The 23688-nt window shown below is 41.3% G+C and overlaps 3 pseudogenes across 1 annotated transcript in view; 2 read left to right on the forward strand and 1 right to left on the reverse strand.

Moving 5' to 3' along the window:
* Positions 1–23688, reverse strand: part of LOC110204088 (DLA class II histocompatibility antigen, DR-1 beta chain-like) — a 212349-nt pseudogene that overhangs the window by 126063 nt on the left and 62598 nt on the right. The gene's annotated exons all lie outside the window — the stretch shown is intronic.
* On the forward strand, positions 1191–6900 carry LOC110203958 (elongation factor 1-alpha 1 pseudogene; annotated as a pseudogene).
* LOC110203957 (14-3-3 protein zeta/delta pseudogene) lies at positions 13094–13837 on the forward strand (annotated as a pseudogene).

The raw sequence follows: 23688 nt of genomic DNA on the forward strand, positions 1-23688 counted from the left end.
CCAAAGTTGAAATCAATTTAGCAAAATAAGCCATCTATAAGGAGGTGTTTAGGAGGACAGGAAAGTTTAGGTGGGTGTTTGATGGAGAGAGCAGAGACTTGGAAACCGTGAGAGTGGGTGGGTTTAGGGATGGAGAAAGGGAGGGGAAGCAAGATTATACTTGGAATATAGATTAAAGGGAAAGGGGAGAACAGGAATAGGATGATGGGACTTTAGAGACTAGCTTCTTCCACCCTTCCATCCTGCTCCCAGTCTGAGCCATATGGAGCAGAATGTTTGTGTTATTCATCCACTTATCCTGTCTTGGGAGCTACTGCTCTATACTTACTTGGGCCTTCTCTGCCTGCAGTCACTAGGGAATTCAGCAGCAGCAGCAGTAGCATCATTAGAACTTTTGTCCACATACAGAGCATCCTGGGGACAGGGAAAGGACAAGAGACACAGAGGAATGGGAGTCAGAATGATCCCCAGCTCATAGAAACTGCCCCTAAAACTTTCAGATTAAGAACTTAAGTGCTCTCTTGTGTGCTCCAGGGTTGGGCAGCCTCAGAGATGAGAGAACCAATCTGGATCAGGACTGAACTACATCATCAGTTCCTAGGCAGAGATTTCATTTGAAGATTCTCTTCCAATGTTTAGATTTTCCTGAGGGAAAAAGGAGAACAGTATTCCTAGAGTCTCATGGTTACCAAGGACCTCAGAAGTTACCTCTTCCTTGGACTATGGCAACAGTCTCCTCCTTGGTCTCCTTGCCTCATCTCTTTCCCTTCTTGAATCCATAAGTCACAAAAATGATTAAATGATATTGCAGAAGAATAATGAACTTGACGGTAGCATTCCCTTGCTCAAAAATCTCAAGTAGCTCCCTATTGTCCTTAGAATTAAATACTAAGGGGTCAGCTAGGTGGCACAGTGGATAGAGTACCGGCCCTGAAGTCAGGAGTACCTGAGTTCAAATCCGGCCTCAGACCAAACACTTGACAGGTACTAGCTGTGTGACCCTGGGCAAGTCACTTAACCCCAATTGCCTAAAAAAAAAAAAAAGAAGAATTAAATACTAAGTCCTCATTTTAACATTTTAAATCCTTCATAATTTGACCCCAGCCACGGACCTCTCTGGCATTTTGACACCTTCCTGCTCTTTCTCAAAAATATAACCAGCATCTTTTCTGCAATGGGTTTGTTGTCAGAACACAGGTGTTGTGAAAACCATGGCTAAACCTCCACAAAAATGGGCAAGGAAAAGATGCACATTAACATTGTTATCACTGGACATGTAGATTCTGGCAAGTCCACCACTGCTGGCCGCCTCATCTACAAATGTGGTGGAATTGATGAGAAAACCACTGAAAAGTTTGAGAAGGAGGCTGCTGACATGGAAAAGGGCTCCTTCAAATATGCCTGGGTCTTGGATAAGCTGAAGGCTGAATGTGAGGGTGGTGTCACTATTGATATGAGAAAGGCAAGTATTATGTGACCATTACTGATGCTCCAGGACACAGAGACTTTATCCAGAACATGATTACAAACACATCTCAGGTTGATTATGCAGTCCTGATTGTTGCTGCTGGTTTTGGTGAATTTGAAGATGGTAACTCAAAGAATGAGCAGACCCATAAGCATGCCTTTCTGGCCTACACTCTAAGATTAAAACAACTGATTGTTGATGTAAACAACATGGATTCCATCAAACCCTGCTCTCCCTATCACCCCCTTACAGCCATGAGAGATATGAGAAAATTGTCAAGGAAGTCAGTACCTACATTAAGAAAATTGGCTACCACCCTGACACAGTACTTTTCTGCCCATTTCAGGTTGGAATGGTGACAACATGCTGGAGCCAGGCTCTAATATGCCTTGGTTCAAGTGGTGAAAAGTCACTCATAAGGATGGCAATGGTAATGGAACTGCAGTGCTTGAAGCTTTGGATTGCATTCTGCCGCCAACTCGTCCAGCTGACAAGCCCCTTCATCTACAAGATATCTACAAGATTGGTGGTATTGGTATTACACCTGCTGGCAAGAAGCTGCCAGAAACACCTCAGATTCATTACACATTTGACTTTGAATTAATTTTTGGTCATTGCGTGTTCAGAAACCTTTTACTGTTGCCAAATTTTTTCACAACCTCCACATTCGGTTGCATGACCCCACATGGGGTGGTGACCCACAATTTAAAAAGCACTGAGATATATTACTAAAATTTCTGAAATCATCCTGCTTGCCATTCCTTAATAGCACAATAATATTCCATCACAATCAAACACTGCATCTTGTTTAGCTATTCCTCCATTGATGAGTGTCCTTTTGATTTCCAATTCTTAGCCACCACAAAAAGAGCTGCTATAAATGTTTTTTGTACAGATAGGTCCCTTTCCCCCTTTTTTGATGTCTTTGAGATATAGACCTAGCAACTGTATTGCTAGATCAAAGTGTATGCACAGTTTTACAGCCTTTGGGCATAGTTCCAAGTTGCTCTCCAAATCAGTTGGTTCCTGATTACATTTAAAGGGAGAGGATAGTCCTAAGCATACATCCTTCAGCTTGGCTCCTTCCACCAAAATGCTGGTTACACAAAACATTATAATAAATAGTAAATAATGGATAACTCACTTATCCAAGCAAAATAGCAAACAGAAGCCAGAGAAATTTTGAGATTAGAAAATGACATAAAATACACAAGGATAAATAAGTTTTTCATCTGGGAGTTAGGTAAGTTTTCAGCTCAAACAAGGAATGAGCACAGTCTCACTCAGAGGAGGTCTGTTTTTAGCAATCTCTAGAATTTCAAGCAAGTCCAAAGACAAGATAAGGCTGACCTTCCATATACACATACCATTCTGAAGTTTTGCTTCATTAACACCCTGGAGTTTCCTCTGTCTATGCTTCTCTCTGAATAATGCCTCTCAAGTCTCTGAAGCCAATTGAGATAAGTCCATAAGCCATGTGGGCATCTTTGTACTTACTATTCTTTGTGTCAACCAAGAGCCATGAGACGAACAAATGAGGTAATATAAAGCACTTTGCAAACTACATATCTGTAAATTCTGTTATGATGATGTCTCCTCATCACATAAAGTCACTCCAGCTGGTAAAGTGGCTTTTTTTGGCCCAAGTATAGAACTTTCCACTTTCTACTTATCTCAATTAAGTTAAATCTCATTCCATACAATTATCCCAGCATTCCGACTTGTTAAAAACTTTTTGGATCTGGGCTCTGTCCCCTCAATACATTAGCTATGTCTCACAGCTTCAAATTATCTGAAAATTTACTTTGCATACCTTCTGTGTCTTTATCCAAGGCACTGATAAAAATGTTAAATGGTACAGGACCAAGGACAGATCCCTTGCATGCTCTACTAGGGAACTTCCTCCAATCTGACATTCATCCCTTAAGGACTAATCTTTTGGCCCCAACCATTCAACCATTTCCAAATCCAGCTAACAATAATATTATATAATTCCTATTTGTCCATCTTATCCCCAAAGGTAGCATTGGAGACTTTATCAGATTCTTTGTTGGAATCCAGGTGTAACACATCGACAACATTCACCTGATCCATCAGTTCAGTGATAGTGTCAATAAAGGAAGATTCATCTGGCATAAACTGTTTTTGATGAGGCCTTGATGGCTTTTAAAAATCACTCTTCCTTTTTAAAAACCATATCTTTTATAATGTGTTTTAAAATTTTTTTCTCGAGATCAAAAAGAAAATTCATTGAACTATAGATTGCAGAGTTTCACATCTTCCCTTTTTAAAAATATTGGAACACTTGTCCTTCTCCAGTTGCGTGGGACCCACTACAGTAGTGAAGACTTTCACTGATCTTCACTAACAGCTCAGCTTCAGCACCCTAACATTCAGCACCCTAATAGTCCAGGCAAGACATGACCTCTGGGGCCTCTTCCTTCTCTGAGATTCTATGATTTCTGTGACCTTTTTTTCCTCACCAGAAAAAAAGGAATCCCACCCTGGGAACTAATGATGCAATCCATTCATAATGTTAACTGGCTCTCTTGACTCTGGGTTGCCCAACTCTGGGACAGACAAGGTAGTTTGCTAATTCTTTGCTGGGAGATGTGTGGGAGTAGTTCCCATTAGGTAAGGGCCATCCTGTTATATCTCTCTGAGTAGCTTAGCCTCATCTTCTCTCCAAAATGGTGTGTGTGCTGCTCCCCAGGGGCGTCTGGACAGAGGAAGCCAGGCAAGCCCCGAGTCAGGCTTGAGGAGAAAGAACCCCCAGACATGGGGAACATCCATTGCAAATGCCGAGAGTTGGGAGATGGAGTGCCTAGTAGTAGAGACAGAAGAGAAGTAAGTGTCCTTGGATCACAGAATAGTGGGGAAGGGGAGAATCAAGGGTAAGGAGACTGAAAAGGTGGGAGGGGCCTATGTGTGAAGGGCTTTGAAGGCCAAACAGGATTTTTCAATTTGATGCTGGAGGTGATAGGGAGCCATTGGAGTTTATTGGGCAGGTGGGTGACATGGTCAGATCTGTGCTTTAGGAAGATCCATTTGACAGTTGAATGGAGGATGGACTAGAGTGGGGAGAGACTGGAAGCAGGCAGACTCACCAAAAAGCTATTACAATAGCACCAGTGGAAGGTGCTGCATCAGGGCCATGGCAGGGTCAGAGCAGAAAATCAGGCATATTCAAGATGCTACAAAGACAAAATTGCCAAGTTCTGTAAACAGATTCAATATGAGGGATGAGAGTGAGGATAACACTGAGATTGTGAGCCTAGGTGACTGGGAGGATTGTGCAATAGGGAGAGAATCCCTGTCTATGGGAGAATGACCACAGGAAAGGACAAGGAGGAACTAAGGGATTGTTAATAGACTTTGGTTTGAGCTGAGGTTTCATGTGGGTAGAAGTGGAAAAGAAGGCTAGAAAAGGAAATGGGGACAGAGTGGAGAAGGCCTTGATTTCTAGGCTAAACAAGTTGTTCTTTATCTAAATGGCAATGGAGAGTCATAGGGTAAGCTAGGGGCTTTGAAGAGAAGATTTTAAACCACAGAGAACAGTTAGGAGGCCGCTGCAGATGCTGAAGCTTGACCTATCCTGCCTGGCCTTTGGAGCTGGGCAGAGAGTCATGTTGTAGACTATCATTGTGTTAGGAAGGACTGTGCTGAATAGAGCAGTCAAAGGTAGGAGATGGACTCATGAGTTATCAGCACAGCGAGCTCAAGGTGTCAGGGAAGCAAAGAGGAGTCAGAGATGTATCCAGATGTGTCCAAGATTCATTAGTACCTTGTCAAGAATTTGGCAATAACAAAATCTAAAACTAGAAAATGTTAGAACACATTTTCCCACTTTCTCATTTTTAGATCATAATATTATCAAATGGACAGGCAAATGTCTGAGAAACCAGGAGGCTAAAGATGTTTGAGGTCATTCCTAGAGGTTCAGGTCTAGTCTGACTCTCTTGGATTGGTGACCACATTGCTGTCATTCTGAGCCCCAGTGTCTGAGGCCAAGGTGTCCCCCTTCCCTCTAACTCTTTATTCTGAAGGAGCTTTACCTGTGGGTGATTCCCTCAAACTGTCTCCTTATCTGCACAGAATCCCAGAATTTTCACCTTAGAGATCATCTAGGCCAACTCTCTTATTTTACTGATGAGAAAACTGAGGCCTACAAATTAGTGATTCAGCCAAGATGACACAGTAGAAATTGCCAAGTAATGCAGTTAGTATGGTAAGCTGTTATATTTCTTTAGGAGAAGATATTTGAGGATTAAAGGGTTTTAAGTTGAGTGATCTTAGTGTGATTGGAAAATCTGGGGCAGAGAGGAGACACTGGAGAGGAAGAATCAGTAAGGTTTTCTGACTTGTCTGTGGGAGGTGAAGGAAAGAGAGATACCTGACCCCAAATTACTCCAGGTTTCTAGAGCTGGTGTAAGGTAGACTGGTGGTGCCATTAATAGAAATCAGGAAGTCAGGAGTAGGATTTGATTTCAGAGACAAGATGCCAACATTTTTAGTTTGAGGTACTTGGGGACATCCAGGCAGAGATGTTTAGCAGGGAGCTTTCAGAAGGTGTCTGTAGAGAGGGACAAATGAAGAAGTGGTAATAAAATGATGTCTGTGGGAGAGAGTATATAGAGATGAAAATAGAGGGCAGCGACTCTGAGTGGTGAATATGTTTAGTAATTGAGAAGAGGAAGAGGAGTCATCTCAGGAGACAGGCAGGTAGCAGCTGGAGAGGTAGGAAAAAAGTGGAGATGGGTGAGGAGTCACAGAAGGATTTCAAGGAGGTGACCATCAGTGTTAAAGGCTTCAGTGACAGAAGAATGAGTTTGGAGGCAAAATTACTATCATTTGTGTAAGGAGGTAAACAGAATGAATATTTCCTTCAAAACGTTATCATCTTGCTTCTCAAACCAAAGATAGTGCCTTAGTGGATCTTCTGCTTTGGAGCCCTGCTCTCCTGACTGATGACTGAATTCACAATATTGTTATTGTTTAGACATTTCAGTCGTGTCTTACTCCTTATAAACCCATTTGAAGTTTCCTTGGCAAAGATACTGGAGTGGTTTGCCATTTCCTTCTCTAGATCATGTTACAGATGAGAAAACTAAGGCAAACAGGGTTAAGTGACTTTTTTTCTGTAGAAAACTTTATTAACTAACTCAAGCTCATGCAAGATTGTACTTTAAAAAAATTATCATCTCTTTATATGCAGGCTACTTAAAAAAGGCTAATACAAAATCAGTGAAATCAGTATTTATTTTAAGCTCCATGGATTTTATGGGTGTTCAGAGAAGACTAGTACTTCTTATGTGAGGACTCTTGTCAAGCCTATTTCAGGCTGCTTTCCAATTTTGGTGTCCACCTGGTCACCCAACTCTCACCTGTGGCTACAAGGAGCTGTAACATGTGCAGCAGCCACATCCCAGTAACCCATTTTAGTAAACTTGGCTAAACCAGGTTGAGGGTAACCAATGGACCTCAAACACATTAAGATGGATTAGATGGATGTCTGCCTCAACCATGTGAAGACTTCCTCTGGTGGAATGGGTGGATAAGAATAATTTCTTCTAATGACCCACGAAAGTGGCTAAAACAGGTGCTGTGGGGTGCTTAGAGCTTGACTAGATATCTAAGAGGCCAAGGTCATCTCCTGTATCCTGAGCTATCACCAGCAATCTTGACTTTTGCCTTGCCACTGGACTCTGATCACTCTGGGAAGAGAGAGTGAGGCCAAATTCAGGCCACTCTACCTCCCTTAAGTCCAGTTTCTGCACAAGTCAAAAGACATCACCCATATCACTTTACCATTTTTACCTACTTCAAAGTCTGCTTTGATTTATCTGGTTCAAACACTCACAAACATCAGGACTGGGCTGATGAAGAAGGTGGGAAATTCAGAAGCTGTTAAGTGAAACATGAGAACTACATAGGGTTTACCAGAAGGATAGTTCATCAATCTCTAAGAAGGTAGCATTTAATTCCATCCAAAACAGAGTGCAAATAAAGCTTAGAGAGATGCAAGATTCTTGGCTTAGTAAGAAGGCAAATGAAATTCTTTTTTCTGTTAATAGTGACAAGCCAAAATGTTTTATGATGCTCCAAAGATTATTCATGGTCCAAAGAACTATGGTGCATCTCAGCTATACAGTACTGATGGAGCCATATTGATTAGTGACAAGGACATGATCCTAGAGGGATGGGCTGAACACTTCCACAATGTTCTCAACCCGACTCATCAATCAATACTGAAGCCATTGACTATATACTTCAGGTTGGAGCCAATCCCTCTCTAGCTGAACTTCCAACTGAATAGGTTTTGAATGCCATTGGGCTCCTCTCATGTGGCAAAGCAGCTGGTGCTGATTCTATTTCCACTGAAATTTACAAGGCAGAGGGTCCAGTGCTCATACAAAAGGTGACTGAAATCCTCTGGGTTATATGGCAATCTCCTATAGGATAACCTCCTGTTATCCCCCAGAAGTCCAAGGATGCCCCTGTTATCCATCTCTATAAAAGAAAAGGAACTAAATTGTCTTGTGAAATCATGTGGGGTCTCTCTCTTAGTCTTGGATGGCAAGATTCTTGAGAGGGTTTTCCATAATAGGCTGATCCTTCACCTGAAAGAAAGTCATCTACTCGAGAGACAAAGTGGCTTCAAAAAGGGCTGAGGAATTGTCAACATGCTGTTTACTGTCCATCAACTCCAGGAGAAATGCCAGGAGCAGAACAGAGGTCTGTACACAATCTTCATTGATTTGACCAAGGCCTTTGATACTGTCAGCCACAGGGGCTTGTGGAAGATCATGACAAATTTTGATTGTCTGGAGAAGCTCATCAGTATTTTACACCACTTCCATGATGGCATGCTTGCATGAGTTCTGGATAATGGATAATGTTCTTGAGCATTCCCAGTCACCAATAGAGTGAAGCAGGGCTGTGTGCTTGCCCCCATGTTTTTTAGTATAATGTTTTCAGTGATGTTGTCAGATGCTTTCATCCAATACAAAAATGGCCTCAAGGTCAGCTACCACACTGATGGTAAATTATTTAACTTGAAAAGACTGCAAGTTAAGATTAAAGTGGAAGGAGAATTGGTGTGCAACTTTCTGTTCACAGATGATTGTGCACTCCATGTAGCCTGCCAGGCAGAGATGCAACAGAGTATTGATCAGTTCTCTACTGTTCATGCTAATTTTGGCTTCAGAATCAAAACCAAGAAAACAGAGCTTCTCTACCAGCCAGCACCACACTATCTATGCATAGAAATGTTTAATTCTCTGGATAAGTTCACTTACCTTGGTAGTATACTTTTCAGGAATATACAGATAGATAATGAGGTTGATGGTGTGCAGTGCTAGAGCTAACACAGTGTTTGGGAGGCCCCAAAAGAATGTGTGGGTATCAGGCTGCCTAGCAACAGAAGATTTCCGGAGATGTTGAGCTGATCTCATTGTTACATGCCTGTGAAATTTGGAGAGAATACCAGTGACGTGCCAGGAAACTGAATCACTTCTATCTGAATTGTCTTAGGAAGATTCTAAAGATCACCTAGCATGATAATGTAGTAGACACTGAGGTCTTTTCTTGAGCTAAATTGCAAGCATTCAAACTCTACTGCAGAGTGTGACCCTGATGGGCTGGCCATGTTGTTCAAATACCAAATGTGCATCTGTCTAAAAGACTATTTTATAGAAAACTCACACAAAGCAAGCACTGGAGATCAGAAGAAGCAATACAGAGATACTCAATATCTCTCTGAAGAACTCTGGAATTGGTAGTGAGAATTGAGAGACACTAGCACAGGCTAACTAGATCCCATACTTGAGAGTAAAAACCTCTTTTCCCCCAAGAATAACTGAACCAGAACTTTAGGGACCCCAAAGAAGAATAATCATAACCATGCCTTTTCAGCTTCCTTTCATATATTGTTTTCTCCCAGGTTACTGAAGCTCCTTGAGAGCAGGAATTGTCTTATGTCATTCTTTGTATCCCTAACACTTAGCACAGTGCCTGGAACATAACTGCTTAATTAATATGTATTGACTCCACTGAGTCAGTGAACAGAGGAGTCTTGCTTCATAAATTATGGATGGGATGGTACCATAATCTATTCCACTGGCCTCCTTATTATGATCCTGAAGGACTATACTATCACCTAGTATTTAGGGTATGCACAGTCCTAAAATCTCCAAAGGGAGAAGCATTGAGACTTATTTCCCTTCCTGTGATGAGGCAAGTTTGACTTACATTGAGAGCTCAAGAGTACTGAGAGGGAGCCCCACACAGGGAGACAAGGTGGGAATTCTACTTCCTGAACACTGATCTCTACAGGAAAACTTCTTCAGTGCTCTCCTTCAATTTCTTCTGCCCCTTCAGCATAGGCAGGCTGGCAAAATCTCTATTCTCGATAACTAGGTCCCATTTAGGCTGCTTATGTATCAGGACCTCCCCTAGAAGGATGCCTTAGTTGCTGCCACTCTGGACATGAGTCAGTGTCCAAGTGGGTTGGGTCAATCTAATAAGGGTAGCAGAGAATTTTTAACAGCAAATCCAGAGTAACTCCATGCAGGCCTGTAAGTGTCCCTTCCAAACTGCATCTATACCATATTGACACATAAATCCACCAAGATGAGATTGTAGAGAAAAGCAGGCAAGAATGAGCAGGTTGGGTAATCCCTAGTCAAGGGCTCAAGTCTAAATATGTTGAGAATTCTCTGACACTGTCTTTCATAGCTCCTCACCTTACTCTCCCATATGGTAGTATTTTCCCCCTTCTTCTAACCTGGAGTGGGGAACCTGTGGCCTCAAGGTCACATGTGCCCTTAAGGTCACATGTGGCCTTCTAGGTCCTTGGGTGCAGTCTTTTGACGAAGTCCAAGTTTTACAGAACAAATATTTTTATTATGGGAATATGTTCTGTGAAGTTTGGATTCAGTCAAAGGGCAGCACTTGAGGACCTAGAGGCCACCTAGAGGGAGACAAAAGATTGTCCAACCTTGCTCTGACCAATCTGAGTCACCATTTCCCCTCAGTTTGGGGGACAGGGGAGTGATTTGGTTTGTTTCTTGATCCTTGGTGTGGAAAATGTTGTGGGTGTTACTTCTACATATCAGTCATCAGGGTGTGGACACCTATGTGACAGCACACTCCAGAGCACTGGAGTCAGTTTAAACTGGGAGGGAATGTGATAAATAGCTAATTTTCCACACAAGTCAGTCTAAGGGTTAGGTGGAAGTTGAACAAAGGAAGCCATATATTAGAATAACAGAACACTATTGGTGGATAAACAGACTAACTGGCAGAAAAATCTGTTCTGAGGTTAGGTATAGATTAACATCAAAAGGGGTGTTCCCAAATAAAAGCAAAAGCAGATGAGGGCCTGGGTCCCCAAATTTGGGGGAGTGGGAGATTAGGGGCAGAGACTCACATAGGGGAAATTAGGCGCTTCAGAAAAGCTGCAACCTTTCTATTACCCAGCTAGTAGGAAAACAGAGGAGGGAAATTCCAGTCAGGAATAGGGAATAAAAAGGTGTATACCTGTTGGACACTTGTGCTCCCAAATGTGGTACGCCCAACCTTTCCAGGCCATTAATAAGGTTTCTTATTGGTTCAAACAATTGCTTTGAGAAATTTGTGATAAAGCTAACATTGGGAAGAGTCTCTGCAGATTCAGGTAGAATCTCTGAATGAGCATTCGAAGGATTAGAGCTTTCTGTGATTTTTTTTCTCTATGTAAGTCTCAAATGGAGAAACAATTCAAAATATAAGTTATGGAGGTACAGGTTTTCACATGTATAACTGAATGAGGGATAGGCTGCCATTTATAAGGAAAGCACACAGATGTTGTCTCCGCATGTAAAATTTACAGGCGTGTCTGTTTTCTTTAAGAGTGTTCCACTGGTTGCCTGAACAAATGGGTTGGCTCACAGAACAATATTGGGCTGAGGTAGACCTCCAGGCACAAGCCTCCCTTAACTAGAAGGCATGTTAGTGTTGGTGTTGTTCAGTCATTTCAGTCGCATCCCACTCTTCAAGACCCCACTTTTGGGGGATTTTCTTGGCAAAGATACTGGAGTGATTTGTCATTTCTTTTTCCAGGTCATTTTACAAAAAAGGAACTGAAGCAAACTGGGTTAAGTGACTTATCCAGGATCACACATCTACTAATTGTCTGAGGTCAGCTTGGAAGTCATGAAGACGAGTCATCCTGACTCCAGGCTTAGTGCTCTATGCGCCTTACCTAAGGGTGTCTATAGGTACAGATACAAATATTATTTTGTTTTCTTTGCTTATAGGCTCACCTATTTGCGGAAAAATACACCTGTCTATGTAAAGCACGATTTCTATATGTTACTGTATTGTATTTGGGTCTCTGAATTAAACAAAGTCTACTCTTCTTCCCTTTATACCTCAGTTTTGTGAAGTAAGGATGTTTACCCCTTACATAGTTCCAAACCTCTCCCCAAATCTCTGCCAGCACCAGAATTAATGGTAACAGAAAAAGATATAATAGCCACCAAATTTCCTTATCTATGAAGGACGGGGGAAATGAAATTATAGCAATGAAGGGACAGTGAAACAGGCGAGGTTGGTGTAGTGCATTGGCATGAGAAGATCCCAGATCCTCCTCCTGGCTATCAAGGCCTAATCAGAATTTCCTTCTGGGTTCAGCCCTCTTCTAAAGTGACGAGACATTATCCACAATTTTAATGAAGACACAGACTTTGAGCTAATTCTTCTTTAACAGGAAAATGAGGAGGAAAGCAAGGTTACCTAGAGCAACAGTCTCACCAAAATGCCCATCAGTTCTTGAGTGGTGATAGGAGGGAAAACCACCCCCATATTTCAATTAATACTGTGGGTATCTGGAGCTTATTGGGTTGAGAACTAAAGGGCAGGTGAACCACCATTCAGAGATCAGGTGGCCTGCTTGATCCTGCCTATGTTTTCTCCCATGTGGTTGATGTTTGAAATAGTTGATAGTTTTAGCGACCAACTTCTCTCCTACAAGATTTCTCTAAAATACAATTCCAGAACTGCAGGTTCCCTAAGTGTCACTACCTGGTGAACTCTGCTCGAGCTTCTCTTTTGCACAGCAGTACACAGAAGTGCAGAGCTGACAAAGCTAGGGCTACATTAAAATCCACATGTAATTACTCTATATTGAGTATATACTTTCTTTTATGTGACTTGGGTGCCTCTGATACTTTGCCTTGCCTGGACTCCCGAGCACAAGGCTGAGCAGAGAACAGTTACTTAACAAACACTTCTACTTTAGATGACTGGTTACACTGAAGCATTGCCTCCTCATTCCACTAATGGCTCCCTCTATGCTTGACTAAGCGTCTGGAACTATCTAAGCAGCCATTATTCTGCTGAGGCTGAGATCCCACTGCTGGGTTTCCCTTGTTCCAGAATTGACTGTTAGACCCTGGACAGCTACCTGGCTCAGGCTCAGCCCCTGGCAATTGGAATTACACACAGAACTCTATACCCAAAGGGTTGTACTGCTGCAAGCATCAAGAAATTGAAGGGTTGGCCACTGCCACTGCCCAGAGACCACTGAATCCCCTGTCCATCCATCTGCTGCCGCCACTCACTCTGGGCACAAAACATTCAGTCATGGATGAAAACGAGCTGGTGCAGAAGGTCCAATTGGCTGAGCAGGCTGAGAGATATGATGACATGGCAGCCTGCATGAAGTATATAACTGAGCAAGAAACTGAATTATCCACTGAGGAGAGGAATCTTCTTTCTGTTGCTTAAAAAAAATGTTGTAGAGGCCAGAAGGTCATCTTGGAGGGTTGTTTCTAATATTGAAGAAAAGACAGAAGGTGCTGAGAAAAAAACAACAGATGGCCCGAGAATAAGGAGAGAAAATTGAGAGCAAACTAAGAGATATCTACAATGATGTACTGTCTCTATTGGAACAGTTCTTGATTCCTAATGTTTCACAAGCAGAAAGCAAAGTTTTCTATTTGAAAGTGAAAGGAGACTACTACCTTTATTTGGCTGAGGTTGCTACTGGTGATGACAAGAAAGGAATAGTGGATCAATCACAACAAGCATATCAAGAAGCTTTTGAAATCCGCAAAAAGGAGATGCAACGAACGCATCCTATAAGATTGGGTCTGGCCTTGAACTTCTCTGAGTTCTCTTATGAGATCCTGAACTCTCTAGAGAAAGCCTGCTCCCTTACAAAGACAGCTTTCGATGAAGCCATTGCTGAACTTGATACACTAAGTGATGAATCATACAAAGACAGCACACTAATAATGCAATTATTGAGAGACAACTTGACATTGTGGACATCAGACACCCAAGGAGATGAAGCTGAATCAGGAGAAGGAGGGGAGAATTAACCAGCCTTCTGACTTTTATCTGCCTCATTCTAAAATTTACTCAGTACACCATTTATCACCCATGCTGTCCCACAAATAGTTTTTGCTTATGGTTTATGACAGGTTTATGTTACTTCTTTGTGGATTTCTATATTCCTCATGTGGTTTTTATGTTTAATATTAGAGGAGTAGATCCAGTTAACATTTAGGGAGTTATCTGTTTTCGTCTGAGGTGCCCAATATGGGTATATGGAATTTTTATACATGTTTTACATTATGTACATAGTGATTTCACAGGGCCAGTGTTAAAAAAGCTTCCATATCTAAGCAAAACTGCCTACATATTGGTCTGTTCTGGTGGGGGGATGAAGGAATAATTGGTTCCAGACACAGGTGTACTTATTGTGGGTACTTTAGGGTTGGAGCACTCATGGCTGTGGTAGAATCAGATGTCCCACAGATATTACATGTCATTCTATGTGTATCTGTGGAATACACAATCTCAGCATGTACACCTTTATGATTGAAGTTACAAAAGTGTTCCTTAAGACAAAGATTTCATCTAGTCAATTTACTCTGGAGAAGGGCAGAAACTGTTCACATTCCATTATTTGTAAAGTTACCTGTTGTTCACTTTCATTATTTTTGCTACACTCATTTTATTTGTATTTAAATGGTTTAGACATCCTAAGAACAAATGTACAAGTAAAGACGCAGTAAAACATGAATTGCTTGATATTCATAAAGTCACTGTATACCAAGCACTGCAGTAAAACAAAAACCCATGTATTAAAATTTTTTAGGTTTTTTGCCTTTGTGATTTTTTTTGATACCTACCTAACATGCATGTGCTGTAAAAATAGTTAACAGAGAAATAACCTGAGATGATGGCTAGCTTTGTTTAATGTGTTATGAAATGTTCATGAATAATCCAAGCACAATTGTTAAGAACATGTATATTAAGTTGATGCGAGTGGAATAAAAGTTTTATAAATAGAATTTTTAAAAAAGAAATTGAAGGGTTTCCTAGATCCATCATGGATGAGAGATCCAAGCCAGATTATTGACCTCATCAGAGAGGAGGTGGCCAGGCTGGGGCCAGGACAGGCTCTAGAGGAGATATTTGGGATAGCATTAAAAGGCCTTTGATCTGATCACTACCTACCTGCAAACCCAGCTCTCTTTGGAGAGGTTTCTGTCATGGCCCAGAAGGCTCTCTTTTGAAGATGGAGGATTTTTGACAATGTGGCCCCAACATACCTTTTCAGTTTCATTGTATAAATTATTCCACTCACTGAACTTTATAGAGTCACAGAATTAATCTTTTCACTGTCCTGATACCACATTCCCTCACTTGTCTCTGTTTTTGCATTAGCTGTTTCCCATGCCTAGAATGCACCCCCTCCTCATCTCTACTTCTTAGACCTCAGAACCACTTTCTACATGAAGCTTTTCATGACAGAGAAGGAGAGATTTATGGATATTGAACTTGTAATATTTCTTCAGCCCATGAACAAAGGGTATAAAGATAAAAGAAATCCTATCCTGACTCAGCCCCCTTGGTCTCTCTAGCTCATAGAGGCATGCATAGGAGAATGCTGCCATTACTATGTTAACCCAGGTGCTAGGGATGGATCCCAAACACCTTGGCTTCACACAAGGTTTTCAAATCCTCCCGTTCTTCCATGGAGGGGTAAGCAACATAAGAAAGCTCTTTCCTTAGAAAAACAAAAGTTGAAATCAGTTTAGCAAATTTGGCCATCTATGGGAAGGTGTTTAGGAGGACAGGAAAGTTTAGGTGGGAGTTTGATGGGGAGAGTAGAGACCGAGAGCACCTGAGAAGGGATGGGTTTAGGGTCAGAGAAGGGGAGAGGAAGCAAGAATATACTTGGAATTTGGATTAAAGGGAGAAAAGGAGCATAGGAATAGGATGATGGGACTTTAGAGACCAGTTTCTTCCACCTTCCCATCCCTCCAAGTGCCAGCCTAGTCATAGCCCTTCTTTGGTCTAAGCCATATGGAGAGGAGCATTTCTCTTATTTCTCCACCTATCCTGCCTAGGGAGCTACTGCTCTATACTTACCTGGGCTTTCTCTGCCTGCAGCCACCAAGGAATTTAGCACCAGCAGGGTCATCATCAGAACTTTTGTCCACACACACAGCATCCTAGGGACAGGGAAAGGACAACGGCCCCAGAAGAATGGCAGTTAGGGTGGTCCCCAGTCCATAGAAAATTTCCCTAAAATGTCCATAATAAGAACTCAAGCGCTCTCTTGGTGCTCCAGGACTGGGCAACCTCCAATGTTGAAGGACCAATCTGGATCAGGACTGATCTACATCATCAGTTCCTAGGCAGAAGGTGCATTGAAAGACTCCTCCTCAAATACTTACATTTTCCTGATGGAAAAAGAACAGAATTCCTGGATCTCATGACTACCAAGGATCTCAGAGGTTATGTCCTCCCTGGACTAATGAAATAGTCTCCTCCTTGGTCTCTTTGCCTCCAATACCTCTCCCTTCTTGCATCCATAATGCACAAAAGTAACTGAATGATATCGCTGAAGAATAATATATTTGATTGTAGCATCCCCTACTGAAAAAAAAAAACTCCAGTTGTTCCCTATTGTCTCTAGTTCCTGTTTAGCATTTTGAAGGCTTTCATAACTTGACCCCAGCCAGGGACATCTCCAGCATTGTGACACCTTCCAGCCTTTTATTAAAAATAAAACCACTAGATGGTATGGCAGCTGCAGCCAGATGAACTTTCAGTCATCCTCTGTTCTGCAGGTTGTCTGGTGCCCACTGGCACAACCATCCCAACCCAGACCTCCCCCTGACCTGAGTCAGTTTTAGGGAGGTGTTATCAGCCTAGCTTGTAGATAAATCCTTGGAGATACAACCTTGAAGAAAAAAACGCAGAGATTAGCATAAACCTGTGTTAGTACAGGTTGAATCACATAGAGCATCTGGATATAATTCCCAAGTGTCAGACCAGACCACACTTCAGTCTGGCTCAGATTATTGGCAACACTATAGGATCTAGTCATAATGTAGTTACGGAGTACACATATGGACCCCTTGCTTTCCTTTCCCATAAAAAGACATTTTTTCATTAGGTTCTGTGGTAAAAGGCCATTTGATGCCAAATTCTTGCAGAAAGTTTAGCCAAGTGTATGTCTATAATGGAATTTCGGTGTTCCAAAGCTCAGCTGGAGTGCAGATAGTAGCTATACTATATATTATAGATAATATATATAAAATAATGCCACACATTTCATATATCATATATTCAAATACATATTTTTATATTTATATTTGAAGAATGTGCTTAAAGAATATTAGATACATGTATTATGTAAAATATTTTTAATATCTGACCAATGAAATGTGTGCAATCCTTACTGCCTAAGGTGAGTGGCAACCCACTGCCAGTAGTGAATTCCTTAAGGAATTTCTTGGCTATATCAGTGGAGTCTGCATGAGTAAAAGCAAGGGGAGGTTTTTACTCATCTGGGAATTTTCAATTAGATTACTGAGGACAAACAAAGTGTTGATAGTAAAAATGTTAACAGTAAAAAGAACATAATAATCAATGCAATATTTAGGTAAGTGAGTGAATTCAACCTGCAAGTTTCCAAATGGTCCCTGAGGTCCACAGCAGGGGTAGTTATTATGCACTGACCACTTTGAATGTCAAACACATTGGGCAGGAGAAATGATGCTTTTGAAAAATTTTTTGCCAAGGATGGTAAGCTTGGAGCAGCCACTTTTTTTCTGACTTCCACAATAAGAAGACTGTTCCCACTTTTCTCTTATGAACCAGAGTGGGACAAGTACAAGAAGTTGTTTTGGCGCCCTCAAGTGGCCATCTCAGGAAACACCAGGTTGTCATAATAGGGAATATGATTCACCAAGGCAGCCATCTTTTTCTTTTTGTAGTCCCGATCTTGGAGGATGGCCAGAGAATGCCGATTACTGGTCTATGAATAGACAAATGAGAAGAGATGTAGGAGTTTGGGGGCTAGAAAAGGAGGAAGGAAAAAGTATTTAAGTGTCTACTGTTGGCCAGGCATTGTGCTAAGCACTCTATAAATGTCATTTCATTGGATTAAAAGGAAGCCCAGTGAAATGGACCCACAGGTCATTTCCTCTAGTAATGTTCTGACAGGGACTATACAAGCCTTAAAATTCAGAAGTTTGAAGAAGGTTATACACTGGCATCTCACACAGAATTCATCATGGCTAAAGGTTCCAGTGTGAAGTCAGGAATACTATTTTTTCTGCATTACACGAAAATCATGCATTCTACCAAATGTATATTTAAGATCCATAAATTTGACTGCAGTCTGGTGATCAACAATACAGAGATAAGTGAAAGCAACAAGTCCAACAAATTGGGCAGAACAAGTGTGAGAGAGAAAAGAAGCTTTAGACAGATTACTAAGAGCAGACAGAATACCTTGTGGCCAACTGTACTTTACAGTCTCCTCATCCGTCCAGGAATAAGTGAATGTTGGACTTATGGAGAAGGACATCTTTTAGGTCAAGCTTGGGAGGAAAGAGCTGTGCTAGAAATATGTGAGGTTTTGCCTTTTGGAATGAGGGCCATGACTCCATTATTGGGTATAGGCAACAGGGAAGTAGGATTAAGGAAAGGGCAATGTATCAGGAATGATATGGATCACTGACAGCAACTGGTTTTGCTGCTGAAAGTGCTAGAAATATGCAAGGTTTTGCGTTTTGAAATGAGGGCCATGACTGCATGAGGGACAGCTACTGTGAGGGGAATTATCCAGGTCCTGGCAGATGTCCTTGGATATACACTGCTATTTAAGAAGTATAATCAGATGGATCCACACCAAACAGACCACTTTACCTGCTAGCCAAGGGGGTCTTTATAGTGGACATCAGAATGGATCCCAAATGCTCAAAGGATAAGTACTTGTGGAAAGACCCATTATTTGTTGATCCCTTTACACACACACACACACACACACACACACACACACACACACACACACAGAGTAACCTCAACAACAGCTGGGCCTTCTCTTTTCTGATCTCATTATGTCTCCCCAACCTTACCACACTTTGGTACTTTGGCCAGGAGTTAGGAGCTTAAAAGAGCACCAAAATGGAGTGTTCTCCTTCCCAGTCAGTAACTTCCCCATAGACCTATCACTGTCAGAGTCCATTAATGCCTCAATGAAATTCACATCAATCAATTAAGAAGCATTTTAGTAAGGGTCTACTATAGTCTAGGGACTATGCTAAGGCCTAGGGATACAAAACCACAAATGAAACAGTCCTTGTCCTCAAAGTACTCTTAATCTACCTAAGGAGAAACTTTAGCTGCTGAACAAGATGGTACCTAAACAGAAGAAGGCTGCCTAGCTTCCCACACTGCTCCAGCAAAAACAGAAATTCACTCCAGGACAAATAATGATCAAGAAATCCAATAAGAAACTATAGAATGTGGTTTCTTCCCCTCCAAAAGTCTTCAAAAAGTTAACCAGTGGCTCATGGACAAAAAGCAAAGAGGGCCACCAGCAAAAGCAGCAACAGGGCAGGCAAACAAGCCAGTAGCATCCTAGCACCATCCCAGACCCATGGAGCTCCAGGGTTCTGTTTTGAGAGGCAATAACAGAGAAGGGCTTCCTTTAGCAAGCTGTAGAATGGTGGTATTCCCACAGTGGCTCCTGAAAGCCCCAGGGACTAGCAGCAACCAATTGACATGAGGCAGCAAGCAGGGCTGCTGCAGTTCTGAGCAGGACATCCCAACCTCTGAGTTCCCTACTATCCTATCCTCAAATGGTATAAAGGGACCTGAAGGTCTAATGATCTTATTGAAAGCAGAATTCAAAGATCTAAGGGTTGTCCCTCCCTAGGAAGAGGAGGTCAGCACAGGAATTCAGGTGACACAAGGAAATCACCCCACCAAAAGGCATAGTAGAGAGGCAGAGTCTGACCCTGGCTCAAAGCCCTAATTCAAGAATTAAAGAAGAAGAAATGCATAAACCAAGGAAGACACAATTTGAAAATTATTGGAAACCTAGAGATCTTCTAAAAGAAAAAGAAAGAAACAAGATTGGGAGTGAAACAAGGATGTCCATTATCACCACTGTTGTTCAATATGATACTAGAAACTTTAGCTTTAGCAGTAAGAGAAGAAAAAGAAATTGAAGGCATTAGAATAGGCAAAGAAGAAACAAACCTATTACTCTTTGCAGATGATATGGTGGTATACTTAGAGAATCCTAAAGAATCAATTAAAAAAAACTACTTCAAATAATAAACAACTTTAGCAAAGTTGCAGAATATAAAATAAACTCACAGAAATCATCAGCATTTCTATATTGCTAACAAACCCAACAGCAAGAGATAGAAACAGAAATTCCATTTAAAGTTAGTGTAGACATCATAAACTATTTGGAAGTTTACTACCAAGACAACCCAGGAACTATGTGAATACAATTACAAAACACTTTTCACACAAATAAAGCCAGATCTAAATAACTGGAAAAATATCAGCTGCTCATGGGTAGACTGAGCTAATATAATGAAAATGACAATTCTACCTAAGTTAAGTTACCTATTCAGTGCCATACCAATTAAACTGCCAAAAAATGATGACAAAAATTCATCTGGAAGAACAAAAGACCCAGATTATCTGGGAAGCAATCAAAAGAAATACTAGGGAAGGTGGCCTTGCCCTACAAGATCTAAAACTGTATTATAAAGTAGCCATCATCAAAACTACTTGGTCCCGGATAAGAAATAGAATGGTGGATCAGTGGAATAGGTGAGGTACACAAGACACAGTAGTCAATGGTTATAGTAATCTACTATTTGATAAACCAAAAGACTCCAGCTTCTGGGAAAAGAACTCACTATTTAACAAAAACTGCTGGGAAACCTGGAAAATAGTATGATGGCAACTAGGCATAGGCCAAGATTTTATATCATATACCAAGGTAAATTCAAAATGGATACACAATCTAGATATACATAAAGGCCAATACTACAAAGAAACTAGGAGAGCAAGGAATAGTTTACCTGTAAGATTTATGGAGAACAGTGTTTATGATCAAACAAGAGATAGAGAACATCAAGAAATGCAAAATGGATCATTTTTGATTACATTAAATTGAAAAATGTTTGCACAAATGAAGTCAATGCAACCAAGATTAGAAGGGAAGCAGAAAGCTAGCAAACAATTTTTAGAGCCAGTGTAACTCTGATAAAGTCCTAATTTCTAATATATATATAGAGAACTGACTCAAATTTATAAGAATATAAGTCATGCCTTAATTATTAAATGGTCAAAACATATGAACAGGGAGTTTTCAGATGAAGAAATTAAAGCTATCTATAGTCATACAAAAAAATTTTCTAAATCACTGTTGATTAGAGAAATGGAAATCAAAAAAACTCTGAGGTACCACATCACACTGATCGGATTGGCTAACATGAAAAAATAGGAAAATGATAAATCTTGGAGAAGACATGGATAAATTGGAATGTTAATGTTTTGTTGGTGAAGTTGTGAATTGATCTAACCATTTTGGAGAACAATTTGGAACTCTGCCAAAAGGGCTGTAAAACTATGCATACCCTTTGACCCAGCAATGCCACTTCTAGGTCAGTATCTCAAAGTGATCCTATAAATGGGAAAAAGACCCATATGTACAAAAATATTTCTAGCAGCTCTTTTTGTGGTGGCCAAGAAATGGAAATTGAGGGGATGCCCATCAATTGGGGAATGGCTGAATAAGTGGTGGTATATGAATGTATTTGCATACTATCATTCCATAAAAAATGATGAGCAGGCAGACTTTAGAAAAACCTGGACTTATATGAACTAATGCTGAGTGAAGTGAGCAGAACCAGGAGAATAGTGTACACAGCAGTAACAGCAATATTGTGCAATGACTAACTTTGATGGACTTAGCTCTTTTCAGCAATGCAAAGATCTAAGACAATTCCAAAAGACTTGTGATGGAAAATGGTATCAACATCCAGAGAAAGAACTATGGAGTCTGAATGCAGATCGAAGCATACTATTTACTCTCTTTTTCTTGTTGTTGTTTCTTCTTCCTTGTGGTTCTTCCCATTGGTTCTAATTCTTCTTTACAATATGACTAATGTGGGGGCAGCTAGTTGGTGCAGGGAATAGAGCACCGGCCCTGAAGTCAGGAGGGCCTGAGTTCAAATCCGGCCTCAGACCAAACACTTGACACTAGCTGTGTGACCCTGGGCAAGTCATTTAACCCCAATTGCCTAACCCCCTCCAAAAAAAAGTATGACTAATGTGAAAACATGTTTAATATGAATGGACCTGTAGAGCCATTATCAGATTGTGTGCTGTCTTGGGGAGGGATTGGGAGAACTCAAAAAGAGTTAGAACGTAGAACTCAAAACCTTATGGATGTGAATTAATTGATTAATTAGAAAAAGAACTTATTAGAGACAGTTTGATGATGTACTACTGACATTTTAGTGGGGGAATAGAAAAAAAATAGTCCCTTCAAACCTTTAATGTCTTCGAAGCAAATTCAGGACATTAAACAAGAGAAAGAAAAGGCCTAGGGGATAGAATGGATCTGTTGTGAGGGTTGTAAGAGAGGAAAGAAAAGGAAGCATCAAAGGAATATACTGGAAGGAAGAAAGAGAAGGTAGAATCTTCATAAATGCAGTGCATGAGAAAAAAGGTATACATACTTGGAGGAAAAAGAGGGGGGTGAGCTTTATTAGATGAATCTCAGTCTTATCTAAAATGAAAGGATGGGAGAGCTGTGCTTCCTCGAGCCAAGACGGTGGAGTAAAAAGGTAGTGGCACTCACCCTCCCCTATCAACCTCTGAAAACCCAGAAAATATCACCCTAGGGAAAAAAATCCCTATAACAGCTGAACCAGAAGAAAGACAGGGAACAGCAATGCAGCAGCCCAGCAAACAGGTCTCCCAGTGCCTCAGGGAAAATAAGGGAAGCAGCACTACAAAGGGCCCCAGGTGGATAACCATCCTGCAGCATTCATCTGAAAGGAGCTGAAGAAAGCAACCTAGAATCTTCCTAAAGTCCCAGCCTTGCTGATTCCAACCCAACACCAGGTAGGCTGTCAGAACCCTAAGACTCCAACTATCAACCAGGAGGAAATCCTGAAGCCCAGGTGGTAGAGCAGGCAAACACCAACACCTGGACCTCCTAGTGCCTCAGTGAGGGTGGGGGGAACTGGTGGAAACCAGCTCAGAAAACCACCAGGTGCCTTGGCACTCTACCCCAAAAGGAATCTCCCAGTGCATTAGCAGAAAGAGGGAGGCAGCACTGCAAGGGGCCCCAGGCAGATAAACACCCTGCAGCACCCATCTAAAAGGAGCTGAAGAAAGCTAAAGGAAAGGAAAAGCAGGCAACCTAGAATTGCCTGAAAGTTCCAGCCTTGCTGATTCCAGCCCAACACGAGGTAAGCTGCCAGAAACCTACAGCCTTCAATTGCCAACATAAGGGGCCCCAGCCAGTGACCAAGACCTAGGCTCCCAACACAAGAAGCTTGGGTCAGTGCCCTCTGTTCCCCAGCAGGAGAGCTCAATCTCTTTAAAGGCCAGGGAATAAAGAAACCATGAGTAAAAAGAAATACCATAGATTCATATTATGAGAAGAGTGAAGATCAAGACAGAAATTCTGAAGAGGACAACATTGTCAACAAACCCACATCTGCAACAACAAAAGGGAATATGAACTGGTCTGAAGCCCAAAAAGCCTTCTTAGAAGAGCTCAAGAAGGATTTTAAAAGTCTAATGAGAGAGGTAGAAGAGTCCTTAAAAAATACAATTGGCCAATTGGAAAAAAAGTACACTGAAGAAAACAAGTCCCTAAAAAA

Source organism: Phascolarctos cinereus, unplaced genomic scaffold (genome assembly GCF_003287225.1).
Source record: "Phascolarctos cinereus isolate Bilbo 61053 unplaced genomic scaffold, phaCin_HiC Scaffold_5;HRSCAF=322, whole genome shotgun sequence".
In the NCBI taxonomy this organism is placed as follows: domain Eukaryota; kingdom Metazoa; phylum Chordata; class Mammalia; order Diprotodontia; family Phascolarctidae; genus Phascolarctos; species Phascolarctos cinereus.